The sequence below is a fragment of the Triticum aestivum genome, chromosome 1A (genome assembly GCF_018294505.1).
Source record: "Triticum aestivum cultivar Chinese Spring chromosome 1A, IWGSC CS RefSeq v2.1, whole genome shotgun sequence".
NCBI lineage: Eukaryota > Viridiplantae > Streptophyta > Magnoliopsida > Poales > Poaceae > Triticum > Triticum aestivum.
The window spans coordinates 234619776-234626926 of NC_057794.1; the positions used below are offsets into that span (position 1 = coordinate 234619776).

Consider the following 7151-nt stretch of genomic DNA (forward strand, 5'->3'; position numbering starts at 1 on the left):
CGCGAGATAGTCATCGATTTTATTCTAAAAACCTGTTCGGTTTTATTACGAAAACCTAGATGCGTTTTTTTAGATCGGTTTTATTTTTTTCTGGTTTAGTTATTTAGCGAATGCCCGTTCGTACGTTCGTTTTAATGAACGGTTTTCACCCGTTAACCACAGACAGCGAACGTTCGTTCGTTAGCCTATTCATCACTTTTCTTTTTCCAGGGTTTTTCCGCGATTATTTTCGATCGTGATTTCTGCCTGTTTTTAATTTTAGTTTATATTTTCGCTCGTTTATCGGAATCAGGAGATTCAAGCGCCTAGATCTTCGTCTCAAAGCCCTCTTTCTATTTAACCAACTTGAAGAAGATTTTGGTACTGTAAAATTTGACTTTAGTCCAGATTAGTAATCGGATCTTGTTTCTTTCGCAGTTTGAGTTTCGTTGCTCCGTTTGATTTGATTCTTTTTGCAAACCGAGGTTCTTCAGTTGAACTTTCCGGTTAGATCCTATTATTTGAGATTTACCCATGCATATTTTCTTGATTTATTAAGTATGCTATTGTTTGTTTGTTTGCGTTAGAACACCCGGAGTGCGAAGCGTGCTACTACGAGTCTTTAGGATTTGCAGATCGTCAGCAAGGCAAGTAACACTTTGATCATACCCTTTATCACCCAGTTTTTATGCATTAGTTTCAACCTTCACACATTGCATGAGTAGGATCTCTTAACATGTGGGTCTGGGAAGTAGATAATGAGGTAGAACCTATTACCTGTTTTATTATCAAACCCTTGAGAGTTACTTCTACGTTATGCTTATATTGCCATGCCATGCTCGTGGATGTGGTTTGGGTTTGAGTGTATCCATAACAGATGGAGTTGATAATTAATGGTTCAACTTAAGGTGGCAATTTTAATACACATCTGGGTGGATTGCTTGTGGGCACCTGGAGAATCCAGTGTTGTCCTAGGATATCCCGAGTACCCGTGTGATCATCCTACGGTCCGCCACCCAGGCTCAAAGGGATCATAAGACTATTCATGCTAGAAACTTTCGTGTGCAGCCACAAGCCATTATGGGCTCTGGCATAGTTGAGTAAGTTGCGTGAGTTCTTGAAGAGATGGACTAGCAGATGTAGGGGATTGTAGGTGTACCGGTCCGCCCAGAGTAGAGAGCAAATTCTTCTGAAAGATTGTGTCTCGGTCATCCGTTTTTCAAACACCCCGTAGTGCGAGAAATCCAACGGAGGAGATCGAGTCTTATGGGGAAAAGTGCGCAAACCTCTGCAGAGTGTATAAACTAATCATGGTTAGTCGTGTCCCCGGTTAAAGACATCTTGAGTATCTGGCTCTTGGATTATCATATGGATCTCATCAATCTAAATTAATTTGTTGGGTTGATAACTAGTTTTAATTGGGATTGCGTTGGAGGAACCTTCTCAATATTGTTCAACTACCATGATAGTTAAATAAAATATATTCCTTTGTTGTAGGGAAAAATTGGCTTTTCGCAAAACATATTAACCATACAACCTCCACCAGCCATATATGCATATAGTGATACCTTTATCTCTTCATTACTCTCCTGTGTTACTTTGCCAGCATATTCCACGTGCTGACCCGTTTTCGGGCTACAACGTATCATGTTGCAGACTTTTCAGACGAGGAGTAAGGTGCGATAGGTCATTTGTCATGCACTCGGCTATGTCGTTGGAGTTGATGGACTCACTTTATCTTCCAAGCCTTTCGCTGTTATCGTATTATATGGCCTTAAGCCATATTTATTGTAATAAGATCTGTCTTGAGACATTCGATGTAATAAGTGTGTGATTGCCACTCTGTTATAAATCCTTCGAGTACTGTGTGTGTCAGCATTACCGATCCAGGGAAGACACTGAAGCACAGAGACTTGACCGTTTGAGGTCGGGATGCTACATTACGTTTCGTAACTTTTGCCTTATTTTATACATAAAAAGAAATCGTAACAAAATATGTACTCGCCGTAAAAAATATGTTATGTTACGTAAAATTAAGAAAGTAAAAACATAGTTTAAAACATACATAAATGTGATTTTTGTGGTCTTATAACCTATATTTTTGTTTTTACACCAAATTTTACATATTGAATCAATATGCATGTAACTATTTATATTCTAAACATAATTTATTTAGGAAGCGATCGTATGATTACCTCGAAGGAAGAATAACTTATTCTGCACCCTAGGTGATGAATAATAACACTATATATACATAGAGAGAGTGTGACACTATTTTAATCATGAGATTAGAATAACTATTTGAACTAGAAGAACACCCGTGCGTTGCAATGGGGCCACATTAACTTTAAAAGTTCAATATTAATATTCTCATATATATCAAGTGACATTGGCGACCTTTTTTACCATCAATTCCTCACACACACTCTCTGCCTCCCTCTTCCTCACTCTCTCCCCCTCTCCCTCTCTCTCTCTCTCTCTAACACACACATATCCATCTTATTGGGTACGGGACCATAATCCATCTATTTCACACACACACGCTAGTACATAACAATATGGATTATGTGTATTATATTTTCCACCACAACTGAGGGAATTAATTTCATGTAAATCGGCCAGCCACACCTCCAAGAATACGCGGAAGAGGTGGCCCGGGTCGGCGTCGGCGCCGTCCGGCACGGGCCACGGGCCCGCTTCCAAGCGCGTCTGCGCGTCGGCCACCCACGCCGTGTCCTTCAAGTGCCACTTCCACCGCACCAACTCCCAGGGTCACGGCCATGGCCAGGGCCAGGGAAGCCGCCCTTCTTTGCCCCCTTCACCGGCCGCGGCCAACGCTGTGCCGCGGCACCCAGCCTCGCCGTCCTCGTCCTCCAGCACCGTCGCGACCCAGTGACGCAGGCCAAGCATCGGCCTCGAGAATCAAGAACGCTCGACAACGTAGAGGGAAGGAAAGGTCATATACATGTCATAAGAAAGGGAGTTTATTTACTGCTCCCTCGATGTATTGTTTCCTTTGTTTGGAGATTGATTACCATCCGTGAGTTAAGGTAAGGTTTACGTGATTGAGCGATTTTTTGAAAATCAATTATTTGTTTTCTAATTAATGTAATTGAGTGATTTAAGGTAAGTTTAATTAATTTAGATTTGATCTTTAGAGATTGTTCGTGATTGATTCTACATTATTAAATAACTTGCGCCAGTATGGAAAGTTCTGATCTGTTTAGATTTCTTTCGTTGTGTGAGAGGGTGACGCGAAAATAAACCGATGAAGTGAGGGGAGGGGACGAAAAAAATCTACGAAAAAAACCAGCGAAGGTGGGAGGAGGTACCAAAAAAAACCATGAAAGGTGGGAGGAGACTACCAACTGCTTCATTAGGAGTAGAAATTATTAGAGATTAGAGATTATTTGTTTCCTGAAAATCTATTATTTGTTTCCTAAAGCAAATTGCATTAATGAGAGAGATTTTGTAGATTTGGCTAAGGTAGAAAAGAATCTATTATTTGTTTACTAAAGCAAATTGCATTAATGGGAGAGATCCGTTGATTTGGCTAAGGTAGGAAAGAATCTATTATTTGTTTGCTAAAGCAAATTGCATTAATAGAAGAGATCCGTTGATTTAGCTAAGGTAGGAAAGAATCTATTATTTGTTTCCTAAAGAAAATTGCATTAATGAGAGAGATTTGTTGATTTGGCTAAGGTAGGCGGTTTTTGCGGTTCGGGGCGGCTTAGTGTGGGGTGGGATGAGGTACCAAAAAAAACCATGGAAGGTGGGACGAAAAAAAACCTGGAAGGTAGGAGTTTTCCTTGGTTAACCTACGAAATTTCGTAGATTTTTTAGGACGGAAAAAAATCGTGAAAGATGGGACTAAAAAAAACCTGGAAGCGAGACTACCAACTCCCTTAGGAGTAGAGATCACGTCCTGCCTATATATAGGGTCCGATCCGGATGTTCCGAACACCCGAACCGGCAGCGAAGAAAAAGAGCCCACCCAACCATCCCCCACCTCCCGCACCCGATCCCGACCCAGTTGGCGTCGCCCCAGGGACCCCCCCTACCAACCCACTGCCCCGCCCCTGAACCCTCGCGTCGCCGAGGCCCCCGTCCTGACCTCGCGCGCCGCCGCCGCCCTGACCTCGCGCGCCTCCGCCGCCGCCCCAAGAAACCACCAATTCGGATTCACCGTCGCCCACCCACACCAGCTCGCCGGTACCACCCCAGACCCCCTAGCCCTCGCCAACATCTCCACCACCCAGCGCGAACCCTTCACCACCAACTCTGACGTCGTCGTCGCCGCCCACCATCCAATGCACCCCTGCTGCATCTACCGTCCCGCGTGAGCACCGGTGCGCATGGATCCGGCAGGATCCCGACCTGACTGGGCCAGGGTTGATATTCGCAGGCACTGGGGTCATCGCGGACTGCGCCCCAGCCGTCGCCGTGGACTTCTCCGCATCGCCGGCGGTAGCAGCAATAGAAACTGGTGCTGGTTGGGACGGCCCGACATGGAACTCCCACTGTCAGTGCCGTGCCACCAAGATGAGGAATCAGGTTCAGACATTCCCAAACCCCACGCCTAGCGGAGTATTTTTTACAAGAGAGGAACCAAGTTGCGTACCTGGTCGGGCATGACCTCCCAGTTGATACCGCTGATGTTGATCCCGACGTAGAGGCAAGCCTTGTAGTGGGCATTCACGATGTCGCGCCCGAACACCTTGTCGGCGCCGGCGGTGCAGTAGTTTGGCCCCTGCACAAATGCACACAATCAATATCATCTGAAAACCTACTACCTCCAGTGAACTGTGGACAATTTTGAGTTCAAGAACATATTTGTTTTATGTTTTATATGTAAGCTTGAACAGATTTGTTGAGAATTTTCTTGCCTGAGGGCCATGGTAGCCACCAATGGGCCAACGAAGAGGTCAGTTCACGTCCTTCGGGAGGAGAGTGTACTCCTGCTCAATACCATACCTGTTTGGGTTCAGAGATAAGCCTAACCAGTATCGTAACCGTAAGCAGATAAGGATACGAAGGCTCCCTTGCAGAGAGTTGGCTCTGGTCGTGCTTGAGGCCGCCGTTGCTTATGGCCGCTGTACACCAAGTGCAAAGACGTTTTATGAAAAGTTCTAGTACAGCTATATGGTGGCCGCCCTGAAGTTCTACTATGGATGTAAGCAAAGGTCTACAACGGCTATACGCCGACTGTCACGCTAGTTTGCATGACTTGCTGCTGCAGGTTGTAACCTTTCAACCTTTTAGCTTGTTGTTTTGAAGTCTCTATTGAACGTTCTTCTGAACTTGTGATATGAAGCTGCTACTTTTGTGATCGATTGGATATATACAGAGGCCTGCTCTCAATTTCTCTTCTCCCAGGCGTGTGTAGCTGGTGGCTTGTGCGGAATCAACTCACATAGTCTTCCAAATTTCCAAAAGAACCGAAGTTCAGTTTCTATCAAGTTACAAGTTCAGAGTTTATTTCTGTAATATCTGAAGAAGACTAGCAAAAGATTATACTGCTCACTGCACAAAAAGAAAACTTGTACTTCTCTCTACTCGTCTCTCCCCGTGAACCATGATGTCCAGTAGTTTGTGAAGCATGATGTTAACTACAAAATGTATAGTAGTTTATGAACCTTGATATTAACTGATTTTTTTTTGCAGCGCGGCGTATTGCTGGTGGAGCTGGTGTCTGTGCAACATCATGTGTCAGTTCCTTGTTGACACGGGCGGAGACGCTCACGACGTTGAAGCTGCAGAGCATTATACGTTGTTGTCAAGTTGGCTCACATATATTGGAATAAGGAAAAATGGCTGAAGGTCAAAAGAAATTGTTCGAGAAGGTCAAAAGCATGTCAAAGTATATTTTCTGGAACACCAACACTCTCTCGAAATCAATGCTGGCAAGTTTTGGCACCTGCGTTCTGCAGAACAAAAGAAACGTTCTGTCTTTGTTGTTCCATGCCGCCGAATTATTGAACGAATTGATGGACGCCATGGGCCGAGAACAAAATTTGAAGAAATTAATTGAAGACTGCGTTGACTCTTGAATCTTGATGGATCCATGTATGCATGTGCACAACTAAAGTTCAACTATGGAGTGGAGAGCCGGAGGACGGCGAGCGTCAGCGTGATGGAGGATTGTGGGCCAACTCAAATGCCATGCACCGGAATCATGTGGTGCTGTTCATATATAACCAGCAGAGGAGTTCAAAGAATCTTAACTTGTTGCATTTCATAGAAAAACAGTGGAAAAGCATGAACTAGCTAGGTGTGTTAGTTCAAATATGTATCACATCATCAACTTGAAACAATATGTCATTCGCAAAACATTTGGGGAGAATATGAAAAGTGTGATATTATATTGCATTAAAAAATAGTTTTACAAAAACACACGAGGATGTTGATATTTTAAAAATCAAGAAGGTCAAATAAAATCAAGAAGTTCAAATAAAAAAGAGGAACATTTCAAAAGAATTACTAAAAAATGGTTTTCCCATTCTAAAAAAACTAGAAGTTCAAATTAAAATATCGGTGCCGTCCAATGTTTATAAAAAAGGGTTTTCCCCATTAGTAACCAATAAAATTAAGAAATTCAAAATTAAAAAAAATGGTAAAGTTAGATGTCTATTAAAATTTTAGTTTTTTCTCATTATTAAAAGAATAAAACCAAGAAGTTCAAATTTAAAAAATGGTGATGTTCGATGTCTGTAAAAAGGATTTTGAGCAAAGAATGATTTCCCCCATTCAAAAAAATATAAGAGTTCAAATTAAAAATAACAGTGTAGTCGAAAGTTTAAAAAAATCTGAAGTTTTACTTTTCAAAATTAATAAAGACCTAGAAGTTCAATTTAGAATAACAAATCATTTGATTTTCACCATTTATGTTCGGTTCAAGAAACCTATGAAGTTCAAATTTCAAAACACAGATTTTCCTTGCTGCTAAACAAATAAAAATCAAGAATTCAAATAAAATAACGGAGAAGTATGCCGAAAAATCAAATTATTTCCGTTTCTAGGAAAAATAAAAGTAGGAAATTTTAATTTTAAAATTTTTGTTTGATGCTTATTTGAAAACATATTTTTTCTAAGAATAACACTAAGAAGTTCAAATTAAAATAACAGAGTAGTTTGAAGTATATATATAAAGCTCAATTTTTTTCTCGTTACTA

At 41.8% G+C, this 7151-nt stretch overlaps 1 long non-coding RNA gene across 1 annotated transcript; it reads left to right on the plus strand.

Annotated features, from left to right (window-relative positions):
* The first annotated feature begins 3989 nt into the window (after positions 1 to 3989).
* Positions 3990 to 6319, plus strand: LOC123044014 (uncharacterized). The gene is made up of 2 exons (XR_006419785.1): positions 3990 to 4903; positions 5002 to 6319. It is a non-coding gene; the product is annotated as an uncharacterized lncRNA (long non-coding RNA).
* Positions 6320 to 7151: the final 832 nt, after the last annotated feature.